This window comes from Mesocricetus auratus, unplaced genomic scaffold (genome assembly GCF_017639785.1).
Source record: "Mesocricetus auratus isolate SY011 unplaced genomic scaffold, BCM_Maur_2.0 Super-Scaffold_100019, whole genome shotgun sequence".
NCBI classification, from domain to species: domain Eukaryota; kingdom Metazoa; phylum Chordata; class Mammalia; order Rodentia; family Cricetidae; genus Mesocricetus; species Mesocricetus auratus.
The window spans coordinates 34,757,044-34,777,734 of NW_024429200.1; positions in this window are offsets into that span (position 1 = coordinate 34,757,044).

Genomic DNA, 20,691 nt, shown 5'->3' on the forward strand with positions numbered 1-20,691 from the left:
ACATCCTAGACAATTCTATGATGTCATCAGCAGCAAATTAGAATTTCTGATCTACCTTCAATAACCAGTGTTAGCTCCCCCTGCCCTCCCGCCCCCCAGTTGTTATAATGCCTGCCCAAAATAAAGCTGGCGGTGTACTTAATTACGATTTCCAGAAGGCTTTATGAAATATTGGAAATAACTGGGAAAGAAATATTTAGCTAACCATTCTTTATCAATAAAATCAGGAGTCAGATTCAGGTATCGGGATAAGATTTGAATGGTCAGAGAAGCAACGAAGTAGCCACCAGTGACCACCTATCTCTTCCATTCCTCCACCCAAAACAGGCTTAGATCCTCTCTCTGCCCTGCTTTATCCTGTTTCCTATCTGTCCTGTCTCCAAAAACGCTATGGTAAGTTTTGGTCAGCAAGTGTAGCTTTCAACACTGTTGACCACTCTATCTTATTTGATATCTGTCCATCAAGTTTTCTTTGTTCTGTAGACCTGTTTTTGTTGTTTCTTTGTTCGATCCCTTCTTAAGAACACTAGACTTGTGCCAATTGTCAGGCTGCTTCTTGTGGTTCCTATGATCTCCATCACCTCATCATCAGTTGGGTCCTCATCACTCTCCAGATGTAGGTTCCCTTCTGCACACACGAGACTGTGTCAGGCCACATTAGTGTGTTTATACCCTCTCTGTAGAGCTGTCCACTGGTTCTCTCCAGCAGGATAGCTCTTGGTTAGCTAATTATTGGCATTTCTAATTTAAACTCATTACAGGCCCCTTTCTCTGTCTACTTTTAAACTACACACCTCATCTATTCACTAACCACTGAATTATCCAAGCAAGTGTTTGCATTGTCTTCCGTCACCTCTAAATAATTCTCAAGTCTGTTCTCCACTCCACCATCTCCTTGCTGTGCCTTGAGTTAAATGTGTCTTTTCTTGGTTGCAGTGGGTAGTCTCTCTGCCCATAACCTTGGGTTATCTGACAGGATAGAGGCAGTCCTTGTCTTTGATTGACAGACCCTCTTTAGAGGGAGGAAGTGGGGCAGTCTTGAGCCCTTGCTCTGGCTCGTGCTTGGTTGGACACCAAGTGTCAAATAGGTGGTGGGGGATCACTTCTCCTTTGTTCTGTACTTGTGAGTTTTGTCTTTACATTGCACCATTAATAATCTGGTTATTATACTTTTTGCAAATTCTCGAGTCACAGAATTAAGTCTAATGCTCATTTGCCTAACCCTAAGGTATCTAGAATTTTATTAATCCATAGCTGGTTGCTTCCTTTCTAATAACATTTTAAGGAGCAGGGAGAAAAGGAGAGAAGGGGAAGGAAACATCTGATGTCTCTTGCAACTGTTTATTATTTTAAAACAAGTTAACAAATTATTCTTTTCTTGTCCTTTCCATTCTTGCCCAAATAAAATCTCCTTACTCCCCTTCCCCAAAGATGTCACTTTTTTCTGTGCCAATGTCCTTCACAGTTTGACAAACGCTCCCTATTTTCAGGTATTCCTGACTATGCCACACAGACATCTTAACCATCAGATGTCTGAGAGGAACACATTATGTTGGTTCGGTTTGTGACAACTTACTGCTTTTATGGGTGAGGAGAGTGGACTCACTGTATAGTACCAGCTGCGCTAAGCCTGTGATCCCACTAGCTCAGGTCTTGGGGGCTAGGGTTACAGGCATGCACCACCACACCTGGTTGTCGCTCATTTAGACACCAGAGAAATGAGAAAAGTGACACCATGTCTACTGTCTTCCTTAAACCACTCTTAAAATGTCAAGCAAGGGGCTTAAGGGGTGGCTCAGCAGTTAAGAGTGCTTGCTGCTCTCCCAGGAAACTATAAGCTGGTTTCCAGTAGTCATGCAGGTCACAACTCTAGCTCCAGGGAATCCAACACCTCCTCTGACCTCTGTGGGCACACCCAAGTACACACAAACACATACAAATAAATAATCTTTTAAAAAGGAGTATGAGTAGAAGAAACCATCCTGAGTGAGGTAACGCAGTCACAAAAAGAGAAACATGGCATGTACTCTCTCATATATGGATTTTAGACATAGATCTGGGGAGTTCCAGCCTACAATCCCATGGCCGGAGAGTCGGGGAAACAGAACCTTCATTCAGTGGCTGATGGAGGCAGAGGCAGATTCCCAAGGCTAAGCACTGAGCTGAACTCAAGAAAGCCAGTAACAGGGAGGGAGGACTGATGACCAAAGGGATTAAGACTGGGCTGGTTTAACCCCCAGAAATAGCTGACCTGACAAGGGTTAACTCTTGAATCCCAGGCTGATGCCTGGGAATCCAGCATGGGACTGATCAAGACCGCCTGAATGGGGGTGTCAGTGAGGAGGCCCAGGCAATCTATGGGGCCTTTAGTAGTTGACCAGTATTTATTCCTGGCATACAAATGGACATTGGGTGCCCATCCTACGATGAGAGACACACTCTCACCCTGGACTCTTGGGGGAGGTTCTAGGCCCTGTCCTGGATGAAATGACAGACTATATACACCCCCCATGGAAGAACTCACCCTCCCTGGGGAAAGGAGGGGGTATTGGGTGGGTGGTGGGAGGGGGTGGGAGGAGGGGAGGGAAAGGGAGAGGGACGTGAGATTGACATGTGAAGAAACATTGTTTCTAATTTGAATTTAGATTTAAAAATAAAACTTTTAATAAAAATGAGTATATGTAATAATAATATAACAATCACCAAAGTCTCTTAAGAAACCATAAAAATGAAATTATCAAACTACTTGAAATAAGAATTTACATCCACTCATTGCTAAGAATGGATCCTGCTATGAATGTGAAGCACTTTGATATGATAATAGCCCCTACTGATATGGGGTCATCAAAGTTAAGACATTTTGAGACTGAGCATCCAAAGCATGAGTGAACAGATGTTCTACTCTTGTAGCGTACATGAATGCTGAAGGAGTAACGTGCTGGATTATGGGTGAGCCACAACCTCATGCAATACACAGTTTAATAGAAATGGCTCAATAATTACGAGAGAGCTAGCCAATAAGAAGCCTGAGCCGTGGGCCTAGCAGTTTATAATCAATATAAGCATCTGTGTACTAATTTGTGGCTGAACAACTGTGGGACCAGGCTGTACAGAAACTCCATGTCCACCCAAGCCAATAAGAACAGCTACCTTCCTTGCCTGTGCTATTAAAGGCACAGAGACACCCGCAGTTCTGTCTGTTGGGAGGGTAGAAACACTCCAGTGCAGCTGCAATGCACTCAGTCACTGTGTTGGTCTTCTCCTCCATCCCTCCCTTCGTTTGCAGTTTTATGTGTTAGAGCACAAGCAATTAGTCTTTTTATATTACGTTAAGGGGAACCTTGTCAAAGACTTACAAATAGAAATACTGTGGTTATTTTCGATGGAAGACTGATCATTGTCCAGATGATCAGGTTCTGCGGGGCCTTTTGTTAACAATGTGTTATCTTACACTGCTGTAAAGGAGGTCATAGGACATGGCATTGTCCCTCAGGAGCCTTCCATTTTGTTGCTTGAGACAGTGTTTCTTACTGACCTGGAATTCAGCAAGTAGGATTAAGCTGGCAGCCCAACAACCCCAGAAATCAGCCTGCCTCCACCTCTCCAGTGATGCAGTTGGGGGTGTTTTACATCGGTTGGCATTTAAAAACATTCTTAATGTATGTTCTGGGTATTCACCCTTCACATATTTGCTATTTGTCATTAGACTGTCACATTTGAGAGTTGCCTATAGGTCTCTGCTTCTTCCTACCTTAATCCAGGCACTGTTTCCCTCTTATTTATTTATTTATTTATTTGTTTGTTTGTTTGTTTATTTTTACTCTTTCCTAGTTTCCTTCTGCTGCTACCTGTATTGGGAATACCAAATATCTGTGTGTCCCTGAAACTGCTCATCTGTCTGGTAGCTTAAGTTTGTTCTAATGGTTTGAACAGCATGGAAGTAAAGCAGACGAAAAGAACATGGACAGGGTAAAGACGAGGCTTACACAGAAAATGAACATAGTTTGCCTATGGGTTGCTTTTGGATGAAAAGGGAGACTTATGGGCAACTCCTGTGTCTGGCTTGAGAGACTGAATTCTTCAGGAAGCACAGATACAGAAAAGACTGATATGGGAAGTAACTTGGAAGAACGTATTACAGTATTTCTTTTAAGAATTGCTGTATAGGGGACTGAAGAGATGGCTCAGCAGTGAAGAGCATGGGTTGCTTGCTCTTCCAGAGGACTCAGGTTTAATTTTCAGCACCCACAAGGCAGCTCACAACTGTCTGTAACTCCCTTTCCAAGGGCTCCTATACCCTCATACAGACATACCTGCAGGCAAAACACTACTGTGCATAAAATAAAATAAAATAAATTTTAAAAAATTAAAAGAATTGTTATCTACATTTAGGCACACTAACACCAAAAAACACCAAGTACTTGGTAAAGATCCCTGTATGAAATTCTGCCTCAGCTATCAATCTTTCCCCAGCCAGGACAGAAGTCCACAAAGGGCATTTACGTTGTTTCCAGTTTGCAGGCAATCTTTTAGCTAAAGTCAGCATTTTCCTACCAGTGGGTTTGTTTTGTTTTCAAACTGAGAAGAAAGGCGTCGTGGTCAGAGAGTTACCTTGCCCCTTTGCCCCGAATCTCCCTCATAGGCCAAGAAAAATGCTTCTTTATGTGGAGTAGTTGGTTTCAACTGTGTGGGAATTTACAGCTCACTTCTTCTTAAGAGGCACGGTGTCGCTTGGGGAAGGTGAACAGGACAGGCTCCCATTGTTTCTAAGGAAGAGGAAGTATTTCCATTGGATTAGATCAGAGTGTGACCACTTTTGAATCTGGAAAAGAAAATTTGAAATGACTTGCTTGACTTCACAGCCTCTTGGCCAAAATGGTCATAATAATTTCATCGAGCGGGTTAAAGAAAAGCAATGGTGATTGATTAACTTAGAGTTGTCACAGCTGAAACGTCCAAACCGCCCTAGGCCTCAGGTAAGTCTAATGCTGTTAGGTGCACTCTGGCCTTCCTTCTGTTGTACAGTGGAATACTACAAATGTCTGTAAACAGATTAGGGTGGCTTTTCCTATGGGGCTGTATAGCTCACAGGGACATGTGAAATGTCTTAGGTAATGTCTGTGAAGCACTCTTTTTCCTCAGGGGTGCTTTGTCTCACATACTTCTGATTCCAACTAGCATGTTGATAAAGAGTCAACTAAACACTTGGGTTGCTCAGGATGACTCAGGCACCCAGAACTCATGCTTCCGTTTCTCCTCATGAAGACTTACCTTTCTAACTTGTGATATTTATATACTACTCTGAGCTCACAGGAATGGCAGCAGCAACTTTGTGGTCCTTAAGGGGAAAAAAAAACTTTACTATGGGAGTAGAAGAATGTGGTAAAAAGAGTTTGGGTTTTTGAAAGAACATTTGGTCCTGACACCTGGCTCTCACACTTACGAGCTAAACAATCTGGAAAACCACTTTACCTGTTGGACGCTTGGAAAAATGAAGACAATGGCACCTGTCATTCAAGGTTGTTTGAATACCTAGGTGGGTAATGCATGGTTCTCGACAGTTTAATGATACCCAATGAAGCCTCCATCTTCCTTCAAAATTTGTTGCAATTAGTCAACTCCTTAGTAATTGTTCTTAGAATTTTCCTCTGTCTATGCAGGTCAACATGTACCTCAGAGACTGATATTAACAAAAAGTAGCCAAGTGGAGACACATACATTCACTTAGATTATAAAATAACCCTTGGATCAGGGAGAGAAGAGGGGAGCGAGGAGGTGGATAGGCAATGAATAAAATAAAGAAGAGAGGAAAAAAGTAAATTGACACATTTTAATGCAATACTAAGAAATAAAATGATAGCTTAAAAACAGAAAGTGGGTAATAAAATTGTGGACTCAAATCAATAACATTAATAAAAATAAAATAAAATATAATAAAATAACCCTTGCTTGAACCTTAAAAAACACCCCCAAAAAACAAAATACTATACAATATTAAAGTTCTCACTCTTTGACAATTCACTTTAAAATCTTATTTTATAGTTTTAAGCACTTTTGCTTAGCAATCCAATCCTGAGATTGTGTGTGTGTGTGTGTGTGCTCGCACGCTTGCTGTAGTTTGAATCCAAGACCTGGTACATACTACACAAGGCTTGTTGTACTAATCTGTGCCCCAATTCTTAGGGACTGTTCTTGCTCACACACAAATAAGCACATTGGCGAGGCACACACAGAGTCTCAATATATTTTGGCTGATTGTTGGCATAGTTCAGCAGAAGGTACTAACTAATGAGATGCATCTCCTTGAGCAATCAGTATTGATCCACTATGGAGGTCCAACAATTAAATTCTGGCATGTAATTTCATTAAAGAATATTGGATTGGTGATTCAGATATCTCTATTATTTTTCCATCTATTCAAAGACCGAGAAAGCAAGCCCACTAAATCTACCCACCAAGATTTCATCTACATGACTTCTGGGTTCTGGAAAATTTCCTTTCACTTGAAGTATCCAAACAATCCAAGGTTTCCAGCTGGCCACCAAACAATGTTGCTTCTCCTTGTGAAGTTTTACCTGTAAAATTCTCAGATAACATTGGCAGGTATTATCCTATAATGGATAAGCTCTCCAAATCTGATTAAATGTCATTTATTCCCAAATATGACTTCAGGTATAATCTTTTGAAGTTTTTTATAGGGGTGCAATGTATAATTTAAAAGGTGTGTGTGTGTGTGTGTGTGTGTGTGTGTGTGTTCATGCATGCATGCCACAGTGCACATGTGAAAGTCACACAACTTGTGGAAGGAAGTTCTCACCTTCCACCATAAGAGCCCAGGAAATTGAAAGCAGATTCTCAGGTTTGCAGTATTGAGCCATCTTACCAGTATCTGTATCGATATATATATATATATATATATATATATCTTATATATCATCTGTACTCATCTATCTCTATATAGATATATCTACCATCAAAAGTGAACACAGTAATATTCTCTTTGAGGGTGAAACACATGAGTTTGGTTGTAACAGCTTTTGTCTTTTGGGCCACCTACCAGCTCCCAAATCATAATACAGAGACTTATTATTAGTTTTGAATGTGCTCAGCCTTGTCTTAGCTCTTATTTTAATCTGTTTCTCTTTATCTACATTTTGCCTCTGTTATGGAATAATCTTTTTGTACCCTGTGAAGATGTGTCTTTGCCAAGGTGCCTTCTGATTGGATTAATAAAGAGCTAATAGCCAGTAACTAGGCAGGAAGAGGTTAGGTGGGACTTGTAGACAGGGAAAATGAAAGTGCAGGGTGTGTGGGCAGGAGGTGGGATTGCCAGCCAGGTGCACAGGGAGCAGGAGATAAATACGGCATGTTGAAAAAAGGTACTGCAATGTGATAGAGAGTGATAAGAATATGGGTTCATTTAAGATGTAAGAGCTATTTTAGCAACAAGCCTAAGCTACTGGTTGAGCATTTATAATTAATAATAAGTCTCTGTGTTTTTATTTGGGAGCCACTGGTGGGACAGAGCTGACCTGATGAGAAACTCCACCTAAATGCCTAAGGGATTTTTACTCTTTCTTTCTTTTTTCTTCCTTCCTTCCTTCCTTCCTTCCTTCCTTCCTTCCTTCCTTTCTCTCTCTCTCTCTCTCTCTCTCTCTCTCTCTCTCTCTCTCTCTCTCTCTCTCTTTCTTTCTGGGGATAAGAATGTGTTATGGATAGTGAGATCTCTCAAAGATTCCTAGATGGCCATTTAGTGCCATTCTGTATGGGTAGACTCTGATATATGCAGATGAAAATTATTGTATCTATGAAACATATCCTATAATTTGGCCACTTTTGGTCAATGCAGGCCACCATGTTGAGATAATTTTTTAAATGTCTAGATTAATAATTTCTTTCTTCAGGTAAAATAAATTTTAAAGTCTTAGAAATATGCTTTTTATGAGAATATCATTGTAAAAATACAAACTCAGGAGTCACCAGAGTGCTTCAGATCACTTACAAACAATATGCTTAAGAAACAAATGTGTTCCTGCTTCCATCAGCTACTGGATGAAGGCTCTATGGTGGCATTTAAGGTAGTCATCAATCTCATTACAGGGGAAAGGCATTTAAGGTAGCTTCTCCACTATTGCTTAGATTCTTAGTTGGGGATTATCTTTGTGGATTCCTGGACATTTACCTAGTGCCAGGTTTCTCTTTAGAACTATAATGGCTCCCACTTTTAAGGTGTCTCTTTTCTTTTTCTCTTTGTCTAGTCTTCCCTTGACTCACTCTTCCTGATCCCTCATGTTTTTCTACCGCCCTCCCCACTCCCCCACCCGCACCGTGCTTCCAATTTGCTCAGGGGACCTTTTCCTTTTCCCCTTCTCTGAGGTTCTCCTTGTTTCTGAACTTCCCTGGGGTTGTGAACTGTAGGCTGGCACTCCCCTGATCCATGTCTAAAACCCATATATAAGTGAGTACATACCATGTTTGTCTTTTTGTGTCTGGGTTACCTCACTCAGGATGGTTTCTTTTAGTTCCATCCATTTGCCTGCGAATTTCAAGGTTTCTTTCCCCCTCCACACACACACTAGTTAAGCACTGAGCTGAACTCCTGGAATCCAGTTGTAGAGAGGGAGGGGTGATGAGCAAAGGGGTCAAGACCATGCTGGGGAAACCCACGGTAAGAGCCGGCCTGAACAAGTGGGAGCTCATGGACCCAAGTCTGACAGCTGGGGAACCTGCATAAGACTGAACAAGGCCCTGTGAATGTGGGTGTCAGTTAAAATGCCTGGGAAGTCTATGGGACCTCTGGCAGTGGAATCAGTATTTATCCCTAGTGCATGAATGGACTTTAGCAGCCCATTCCCTATGGAGAGATACTCTCTCAGCCTAGATACATGGGGGAGGACCTACGCCTTGCCCCAAATGATGTCTTAGACTTTGATGATCTCTTATGGGAGGCCTCACCCTCCCTGGGGAGTGGATGAGGAGTTGTTGGGGGGGCATGGGAGGACAGGAGGGAGATGGAACTTGGATTTGTATGTAAAATAAGATTGTTTCTAATTTAAATAGAAATTTAATAAAAGAAACAAATGTGTGTGCTTTATCAGAGCAACCATACAACAACAACAAGGCACAGAAGAGAGAAGCCATAGATCTTTAGAAGTGGGGGAGATTAAAATGTTGTTACGTGATAATCAAAAGCTTGACAAGGTCAACACAAGACTGAGGACTGGAGAGATATGGAATGTCTGCCATGGAGGAAGATGTCATGTAGTGTAAAAGAATAATCTTTACTACCCATGGCAAACAGTTTGGGAATTTACTATGTAGATGACCAATTTCTAGTTTTAGATTAATATAATGAAAATGATCATAATATCTATGCTTAAATTAGCTTAAAAATGAGCTCATCAAAAATTTCATCAAAATTTGAATGTATTTCCTGTTTCTTTTACAACATATTGTTTGCAGTAAAAAAATCTTGTTTTGCACATCTATAACTCTGTACATCTATTATGTCTTGTATTACATAATCTTTTAAAGATATTTCTTAGAAAATCCATAAATTTTACTTCATGATAGCCATCTACATTTGAGACAGAGTCTTCTCATGCATCCCAGGCCCCAAACTCAGACTCTTCCTGTTCAACATCTGGAGTCCTGGGGTTACTTTGAGAACCACCATGCCTGCCTATCTTCATCCACTGGATGTTCAGTTCATGGCTTTTTATTCACAAATTCATGTTTCTTTTTTCTAAGATTTATTTCAGTGTGTGTGTGTGTGTGTGTGTGTGTGTGTGTGTGTGTGTGTGTGTAAGTATATGCACGGGATCACATGCCCATGGGGGAGCAGAAAAAAGTGTTGGGCTCACTGGAACTGGAATTAAGATGGTTCAAGCCACTCGGCATGGGTGCTGGAACCCAGGTCCTCTGCAAGAGCAGTCTGCTCTTTTCAACTCCTGCTTGTACTTTGCTACCAAGGCTTTAGTACAACCGTTATTACTCATGCAGATGGCAACTTTAAGCCAAATTAGTTTCTATTTCTGACAGAAAAATTTGAGTTCAAGAAATGCCTGTTCTATACAGTTGGCAAATTCAGTAAAACTCATGAATAAACATATAATCCCTTACAGTCATGGACTTCCATTTTTCATTTTTTTAAATGCTTGCAAAGTAAATACAATAATTCATGTGGCCAGTTACCAACATGAAACAGTTGAAAATATTTTAAAATTTTCTATTGACCAAATTCTAGATTCTCTGTTGCTTAATAGCAGTGTTCAGGTTCTCCCTTGAACCGTTTAATAGTTCAGAGGTCACTTTCTGAACCATGCGTCCTCTATGAATCATTAAACATCTTCAGAAGTACTCAACTCCTCTGTCCTAGAGAAAAATGGTCATAAATATCTCTAAATAGATGTTGAGCAGGTGGATAACCACCTGTCTATTATATTTTACCCATGTTGTGATTTTCCACTTTTGTCCATTGGTAAATTTATATGCTTTTTCCCCTAAAGACAAATAAATGACAACAGAACAACCTCAACTTGCATAGCTGAACACAGATCTCACTTAAGTTGGCAAACCTCAGAGAAAGTCACGTGTCAGTACAGTAGCATCTGTGTTCATGTAGCTTATGGTTGGAGCTAAAATTTACATACTTTATATAAGTCTTTTTTCCTTTGTTTTTAATACTATATCAATTTGATTCAATTATTTGTTTTAAGTTTTGACTAGAAATATAAAACTCTCTACCAATAAGTAACTCCACTATTTCTACCAGAAAAATTTTAAATAGTAATTACTAGGTATTCTAGGTATAGTTTGTTGTTTTGGCCAAAAATACTATAAGAACAACAGACTGTTTAGCTAGTCAAAAAGTTAACTTTCATTTTAAAATTATCAAAACTCACAGAAGGTGATAACTATTAAATAAAGCCTGATTCAACTTTAACACTGACCAAAACAAAACAAACAAACAAACAAAAAACCTCAAGTCAACAGCACATATGAACTCACAGCAATTGTGACAGCATGTGTAAGACCTGTGCAAGCCTAATCCAAACCAAATTCCAGCATGGGGAGGGGAGTTGTGTATGAACTTGCACCCCTGCCCAAGGAGTTATTGGCTATCCTTAGATCTGGGGAGGAAGGGGCTGCTTTCTCTAGTTCAGCTCCTCATAATTCATCTCACTCAGTGGAAGGCTACACATCCAAGAATATTTGGGTAGCACTACTTGACCTTAACAAGAAAAGGGGGAAAATGTGAGGAGGGCCTGAAGTTGGGTAAGAAAGAAGGGGACTGAATCTAGGAATAGTTGCAGGGAGAGTGACTATCATCAAAACACGTCCTATGCAACTCATAGGACTTAAAAGAAAAAAAATTATGTGGAGAATCTGGCTTTCTGTGTGTCTCTTAGTCCTCTATGATGATATCCTAGCCTGTCCTTTAGCTCAGTGTCCTTCTTGAGGAGTCTGCCTTAACCACATATCCAGTCCTGGTGACCAGGACTTACATCTCCTTCTCTTTCCTTCCCAGTTACAGGATCTCTCAAGATGGAGTCTCTTTCGTGTATCTGACACGTTTAGCTTGGTTCACCACTAGGAGCTGTGAGTTAAGAAATGTTTGCAGCAACAGGAAGGGAATTGACCACAGCTTCAAAAAACAGAGATGAGGTTCACAGCTGTTTTCAATCCAAGAGTTATCAGATATGAGAGTTGTCATTACCATGTGAACTTGTGTTTTTCTACATACCCATTTCTGATCTTGAAGTTTTATGTACCTACTTTGCCTAATTCCTAAGAAACCCATGAACTGCACTTATAGACATACTTTTCTTTATGAATTAATGAGAGCACAGTTCTTTTTTTTTTGAAATCTGACCTTTCCTTTATTTCAAGATCATGTTTACAATTTTTTTTATTCTTTTTTTTTTTAATTTAGATAAGAAACAAGGTTGCTTCACAAGTCAGTTCCAGGTCCCTCTCCCTTTCCCTCCCCTCCTCCCGTACCCTCCCCCCATCCCCCCCCCCGTTATCCCCTCGTTCCCCCAGGGAGGGTGAGGCCCTCCATGGGGGTGTCCATAGTCTGTCATTTCATATAGGGCAGGGCCTAGACCCTTCCCTAAGAGTTCAGGGTGAGAGTGCACCTCACATTGTTCTATGGGAGTCCAAAGTCCGTGTGTATACTTGGGATGGGTACTGATCTGCTGCCCAAGGCTCAATAGATTACCTAGGCCTCCTCACTGACACCCACATTCAGGGGGTCTTGATCGGTCCTATGCTGGATTCCTAGGCTGATGCCTGGGATTCAAGAGTTAACCTTTGTCTGGTCAGCTGTTTCTGGGGGTTAAACCAGCCCAGTCTTAATCCCTTTGATCATCAGTCCTCCCTCTCTTATACTGGCTTTCTTGAGTTCAGCTCAGTACTTAACCAGCCACTAAATGTAGTTTCTGTTTCCCAGACTGTCTGGCCATAGGATTGTAGGCTGGCACTCCCCAGTTCTTTACGAGGGATTGTTTATTTCTGTATTTCAGAGGTAGAAGGATATCAAATGTATATTATGAAAGTAAAGATTTTCCACAACTAAAGACAGGCACACCTCCTGAGAATCTGCTGTCCTGGTCTACAGACTCATCTAAGTTAACAGCTAAGGCATCCCTGTTAAAAAAAACTCTATGGCAGATGACAGAGAGATGTGTTACTCTAAGGGAACACAGAATATTTTCTTGGGGTGAGTTGTGCTCATAGATAGAAGGATAAATAAATTGGGAAAAGGCTGACAAACTAGGTTTTTCATCATGTCTCATCCAACAGAAACTGAATCGTATTATTTCCTGGGAGATACTTCCTAGTATTATACCATTAAACCAGATACCCAAATACTGCATCATCCACAAGGTATTAGTTATTTACATCAAAGGCAAACATACATGAGGATCTCTATTGACTATGAAGCTACGATGGTCCTACCTCTTCTCATTGATTCAGCTGTGAAGACACTTGAACAGTCACAGCTTAGACCAAAAGAAAATAAAATTTCCCACCGAGTACTGAGAAAAAAATGATTTGACTATTTAAATATTAAGTTAACCCAGGAGTGGAATAACCAAAAGGATATGACAATATGTCACTGTTGAATATTTTAATAATTCTGGAAAGGTAAAATGACTGCTGGGTTTATAGCTCAGTTGTATAGACTGCGTTTGGTATACATAAAGCCCCAAGTTTTGTGACCACATCAAAACAAGGAAAGATGAAAACTTCTATCATCATAAAAAAGGAAATGCATTAAAGATTTTTGTTTAAAAGGTGAAATGTTCTCCCATCCAAGTACTAACCCAGGCCTGACCCTGCTTAGCTTCCGAGATCAGACGAGATCGGGCGCGTTCAGGGTGGTATGGCCGTAGACCATGTTACTTGTTCAATAGAGGTTTTTAAACTATATTTAACTATATTGAAACTATAAATCAGGAATATTTAAATAAATGTGTAAATAAAAATAAAACCAGTCCCTTCAAACGGCAGGTGGGAAGTAATGGAGAGCCAGCTGGTTTAGCCATCCATAGATATTTTTGTGCAATCAGTTAACCATGTTTTACAATTGTATAAAGTATTGTAAAGGCAGTAAAGGGCAGGAATCAGACCTCTGAAGGGCTGTGTTGACAATACTTTGTGGTATTATTTATTCCCCTATGTTGAGCTCAACTTGCTTTGTGATGGGAAGTAGTGAAACAGATTTAAGTTCTATCTTAGACGAGAGACGATGCCGATTGCTAATGGTGTGGATGTAGTAAACATAAAATAGATTTTAAAGATCACTCATGGCCAAAGTTGTCAAAGTCTTGGTGGGATGCTTTATGTGGTCTAGACATCCATGATGTTGGAGACAATATGGGAAGAGGTGTGAAAGATGTCAAGAAGGGTCATTTGAAAAGAAATCCTTGATGCTGAAACAGAGTCTCTTGGGTGGGTGTTGCTATCCATTCCATCACTATGGATTCTGTCTTTTGGCGGCCACCACAGCCAATAGTGTCGTCTCAGCTGCTGTGCTACTGGATAAATATCCTGGCTTTCCTTTCAGGACTGACTGAGCATATACCTTCTGTTCTTTGTGTGTGTGACTAACTATTGCTTATCCCATGAAATAAATTAGAAGGAAGTTAGGGAAGTCTTAAAGTGAACCAATGGACTCACTGTTCACCAGCCTCCCCCCACTGGTATAAGCTTGAAATGTGAATTCTGAGGCTACAAAATTATTTGAAGAAATTGAGGAAACATTAAACTAGTTTTGAAGAAAAGTAAATGATGCATCTAAGGGTCCTCTTCCCATTAAATATTTAAATAATATCTGATTGCATCTTTACACTTATGTTCTGCTTTTTCTACTTCAAGGACTACTAATTTGACCAGATGACAGTAAACTAGTCAACAGGGGCTTTAGGTATCCCACATTTCAATATTTTGACTTAAAATAATCTTTTCTATTCATATGTGAATATTGGGTACTACATTTTGTCCCATGTAAAGAAAGAAAGAAGGGATGGAGGAAGTAAGAAGGAAGAGAGTGAAGATGAATGAAGAGTAAGAGGAAAAAGAAGGTGAGAGAAAGAATTACAGATGATTGAAGAGGAGAGAAAGGGCAGGACTGACAGGATCAGTAACCAGCTCCCACTTAGATCTGGGTTGGCTACTCATGCATTGTCAAAGAGTTAGTTTGATCATTCTTTCAGTCCTAAGGCGCCCCTTTCCTTCCTTCTTTAGTCTTTTCTTGTATATTGAGTAGTAATGAAGTCCTCAGTCTACAGTCTTCATTCATTTTCTTTATTCTAGTAACGGGAGCCAACAGATAAGGGCAGCCATCTCTTTGTGATTGCTTTGCTGCTGATCTCCAACTTTAGGCCCCTCTCTATCTTTCTTCATACTCTGTTAGATGCTTCTGAGAAAATGGACAGAGAAAAAGAAAGAAACTACTGCATGAACTGGGTGACTGGTACCTAATTCTCCTCTCTGTGGTGTGAGTTGGACAAATGTCTCCTTAGAGTCATGTGAGCATTGGTTAGTGCCCAAAACCAAATGAGTGGAACTGTAAGACAGTCACCTGGAGATGGGGCTACCTGTAGGAAGTGGAAAGGCATCTTGTTTCCAAGTGTATCATCTGCTTACGCTCACACTTGTGGAGCTGCCTTTGCCATGGAAACAGAGGAAGGAGTCTGATGGGAATGATAATACAGAGATGAGCAGTACTCAATCCTTCACCTCGGAATGGCAAGGATGTTAGGGTTTCCCAATACTCTTGTAGACACCATAGGTAGACTTGAGCTGAACTTCTGTGCCTCCCTTGATGAGTAAAGAACTTTGTGCTAGGTACTATTGGAGGTAGGGAGTAAGATGGAAAGGTTCTTTATCTGAGGATTCACATGGTCCTCTGAAGAACTAGCAGTTGGTGGCAGGTGCAAGGGAACGTCAAATACCAGGTGACGTCACTCAAAGAAGTCTCAGTGACCACGGAGAGCCACTGACAAGCAGTTCTGTAAGATCCTGCCATCCTTCATCTTATTTTCTTCTTTCTCAAATCTATAATATTGGAAGGAACAGGAAGAGGTGTGAAGGAGAATATGGGAAAGAAATATCCTGTGAAAGAGGATGCTACTGAGATTTAAAAATGAAGTAGACTGTATTTTTAATAAGTGAAAATGACTCATCGGTTTTGGTTGCTGCTGGAGTTATTGTTTAGAGGCAGGGAAGGAAAATCAAGCCATTTCAAAAATGAAAGCAGTGACTGGGGAAAATCTACAACTATTTTGTGTTTGTTTCCCCATAAAGGTCAAACTATAATAACCTTAGCACGAATAAGTTGAAATGTTTTGTCTAGTATTAATTGTATGAAGCACATAGAGTCATGAGTAGAACGTAATATAAGAGCGGTGTGGGTAGGAAGATACTGTGGAGGCGGAGGAGGGCATCTTTGGATTAGAAGCATCCATGGGAAGAGCTACTCATTCCAAATTATAGGCAAAAGTGCAAGAGGCTCTCTACCTTCAGACTGGAAGGAAACCAATGAGATGGGATGTGTTTACCGAGGTGAAGTGTGGGCAGTGATAGGTGATATTTCTGATTGTGAGAGCAGAGGCCAGTATCAGAAAGACTTAAAGGTCATGATGTCAAAATGTCTTCAGTCATTTCCCTGGTTATTGAATCCTTATAAAGGATTCTGAATGTATTAATCTGATTTTATTTAATGGATCAGACAGATGATAAATGTTAAACAACTGTGGCCTCAGGGGTAAAGAATTACCAAGAAAGTTCACATTTGTTTCTTCATAATCTCTCAGGTCCCAATATTACCTAAGTAGTTATAAAAATTACTTTATGCTATTCTAACTTTCATTTCAGTACTCCATACCCAAGAATTAAACCCTTGCCACTGTGAGTGTGTACACCCACGGGGAGTTCTGATAGACATCTAGAGATAGACAACTGACGGTTACATTAAAAATAACACAATAAACCCACGTGTTGTCACAAACAGCACGTATGGGTCATGCCAGAAGAGCTACCTGGTTTGCTGACATAAGGGACGTGTGCAGGTGATGACAACACACCATCTAAATGTTCTCTTTTGATAGTGAGGCTTAAAAACCCAGAACAGGAAAGTTTTTCTTCCTTAGGCTTGGCTTTAACTGCAGAGGCGGAAATCTCTGCCCAGAGTGGTGCCTTCTCTCATTTGAGCACAGTTCCATAACCACAGTAAAGAATGCATAGACTGCCAGAGATGTGCGCTTAGCTTTCCTGCACCAATGTTCCCGGCTTCTTCTCTAATATGAGTTACAGTCCTCCCAGCACAATTCCTATACCTCTACCTGCTACACTTATGCAAATAGTTACTCTGAATCCAACAGGATACCTTCTAGCTAATCCTGGAATATTAGGTGTTGTAGCCGTCTGGTGGAAGAAAGAGAAAAAAAGAAACTGCTCAATATGGAAATAACGATAAAGTGCGTGATAAATGAAGGCTTATGAATAGTACATCAGTTATGGCCCTCATCATTATAGCAGTATATTTCTTTGGGTTCTTGTGGGAAATTACTTTCTTTGGCACATTCTTGGGAATTATTTCCTGTGTCCCATTAGCTCCACAGGATGACATTCTGAAACGACATTGTTTTGTTAGAGAGCTCTGTAACTACTCTTAGGGTTCTTTGTTGGAATGCATATTAGGTTCTCTTTGAATATTATGTGAGGACATGATCCATAGTTTAGTCTTAACCCCCTTTTTTTAAAAAAAAATCACAATTACTAGGAAGAAAACTTGCTCTAGAAGGAACAGTAATAAACTACTCTCTGGTAGTCCTTCGGCTATCATGTCTGGTTGTGTGACTCACTTTTACATTCCTTTCTTGGCTCATATTTCTTATGGCACTCCTCAGTAGTTACTAAATATTAGCCGGGTAATTTAAAATCATGTGGGGAGGGCAAAAAAGAAGATATAACAATTTGGAGAAAGAATACTGTGTCCAGGGCTGCTCTGCTCTGCTACTGCTGCTCTAAGTGTCAGCCCTACGTCTGCTGTAGTCTCGTGTGTCGAAGCTTACTGAGTTGAACAGGAGCATCCAGTGGGTTAGGGTGAGGTCAAAGCGGGTACCTCTAGTTCCTCTCTAACTACTTCTGAATACTGAGCACATTGTTTGCTAAGAGTCAGTTAGAGTGAAGTAATTAAAACCACTAATGATGAGTATCTGCTGTGGTTAAGCCACTGAAACCAGAGAAGCAGCTCACTTGGAAATTACTGAAAGGTTTTATGGAAAGGACTAGAGAGATAGCGAGATAAGATCAATAAAATGAGATTAAAATCCCTATAATTAAGAAGAAAGGAAGGAAGGGAGGAAGGAAGGAAGGAAGAAAAGAAAGAAAGGAAAATGTATTTAAACAACCTAAATTCAACCTGTGAAACTTTCTATCCTCCTGCCTCAGCCTCCCAAATGGCCTGTGCACTTAGATTTTATTGGTGGATTTGAACACAGTGGCTGATACAGGAATGTTTCTTACAGTTTTCAATCTTAGAGACAGGTTATTTCTACAGAGATACATGGGTATAAATAGCAACAGCAATCTCTTCAATATTGGTTTCAAGGGCTATTCATGACCAATGGGATAGCAAAGGACTTCTGTGGTTAACACCTTTGAGGAAGCTTTCCGTTGTTATTTATCCATCATATAGGCCTATATATGTTATTTCATAGGGATACTCCAAATATTTTATGATAGCCACCCAAGGAAAAATAATGACCCTCTTTTGTCTCTGCCTCAGCATGTCTTCAAATAAACGTAAACACGTACTTTAAATGCAACATTCTCATGACTATAAATGTGAGAACTCTTATGTGATATGAGATAACAACTCAATAAACACAGACAGAGTTCCTTCTAACCCCTATGGAATCCCATTACCATTGTTTGGGTTTGTTGCGCACAGTCAGCCCATCTCTCATTTCCTTTAATGAACAGTAGGAAAAGCAAGTAATAGTCAACATAATGCAAGTAAACATGAATCAAATGTATTTATACATTGATGAATTTATAAATCTGTTTTCAGATGTTCAAGACTCAGAAAAAACATTTAAAATGCACAGTGGAAATGCTCTGTATTATCAAAGTGACCAAAGCCAACAATGTAGGTTGCCCAAACATGAAAGTCTGGAAAGTTTACAGAAACACTGTCTCCCTTTCATGAGTTTGGGAGGCTTGGTGGCATGGGGAGGGGGCATGGTGATTAGTGACTTTCTCAACTTTAATGTTTTTCTCACCAAATATGACAATTGACAGAAGGTGGGATGAGAAACAACAAAAATGGATTTTTCGCCCCAATTAGATGTTAACAATATGTTCTCTGTGTGATAAATTCCTGTACATAAGGCAATTAATAGGGTGCCATGGTTAACACCGTTCCTCAGAAGCCATGCAAATGTCAAGTCAGACCCTGACTGTGAGTGGGATGGCACCAGGGCCAGGCCAGCAGTTGGCTGTCTTGACACCTCGCAGAACCCTGCAAGGGGCCTTCGCTTGGGTAAATTCACCCAGCAAATGATCTGGCTCTGAGCTTGTAGAGGCTTGAAACACTCACGTCTCTGTCATCGCAGAAGATCAGATGTATTTCAGTGGCAGAGTCCTTTAAATCAAACTCACGAAGTGGATGCTCAAAACTGAATGCTAATTTACTGATTTTCAATTAGAAGTACAATTGCCTCACTACCCAAAAAACTATCTATAGTCTATGACCAGCTCACTCTTCCTTTATAGATAATGTGACACAGTATGTCAAATCTTGCTTGAAACTTAACTGATGAATATGAAATCTGAAGACTTAAACAATCCTACTCTGTTAATGCATGTGGGAACACCAGACCTTGAGCAGAGACCCACTTCCCCTTCTGCCTGGGAGTAGGCAGCTGTAAGACAATGTTTAGTAAAAACATGTTTACTAAAAACGATACAATAAGTTCCTGGCCACTTCCCCTTCTGCCTGGGAGTAGGCAGCTGTAAGGCAATGTTTAGTAAAAACATGTTTACTAAAAATGATACAATAAGTTCCTGGGAAAGGCCTTCCCACAGAAACCGCCCTGACCTCGACCTTGTCCAAAGACTAACCGCACCTTCAAAAACCCACACACATCCACCTCTGGTGTCAGAGCAGAACCAGCGAGGGTAGAGGAGAGAGCAGAAGCTTCTCTGGTGGGAGCTTTTCTTAGGAAGTTTTTCTTGAACCTTTTTGGAGCCTGTTAAAAGTTCTCTTTATATCGTTGAACGAGTCTCTGTGTTGTCAATCCCCGACACCCTCCGCACGTTCTCGGACACAGGCCACGCAGCAGTCGTGACAATTGGAGGTCCCACTGAGATCGTGAAAGCAAGGTAAGTGGACGGGGTTAAGAAACTATGGGGAATAGTTCCGGGAAGCTAGAATCATTGCAGTATCAACTAAAAAAGTTACTTAAAGAACATGGGACTGCAGTCAAGTCTAAAACCCTAGAAGGCTTTCTAAAATCGATCGAACGAGCCAGTCCATGGTTCATTACTGGGGGAAGCTTAAATATTCCAGATTGGGAGGAGGTTCGCCGTGATCTTCATAGACTTTTACGAAAAGAGGGATCTGAGTCCTTGCCCCCTACGACATTCTCCTTATGGAGATTAGTGAGGGGAGCACTTTTGACAGATAAGGTTCGTCACCACCAGGTAGTTCAGGACACAAAAGAGGCTTTTTTAGAGTTACAAGAGACTGAGACTCAAGCCTCCTTGAGTTCAGGGGCAGAGAGTGATGATGAAGAGACCGTGATTGAAACTAGAGGCTCCATTGTTAGTGAGGATGAGGAGGAGTCTCTTAGTAACAACAAAAAAACGGGTAGACATCTCCGGGCGCGACCCAAAAAGAAGGACTCCGGTCAGAATCGGTTATATCCTTCTCTATCAGACCTGGAAAATGGAAGTAGCTCAGACTCAGACTCGTCACAGTCTGAAAAGGAATGGTTACTTGCTGAGATCGCAGCCCTTAAAAAAGAACTAAAAAGATTCTAATTAAGGAAAGACAGGACAGGGAGAGAAACCCTTCCCCATACTCTGAAAAAAGGGACTCCTCCTATGAGATAACCCAGTCCTTCTCAGACCTGGAGGGAAGACCCAGAGGAGGGGTCCAATGCTGCCCGGTGG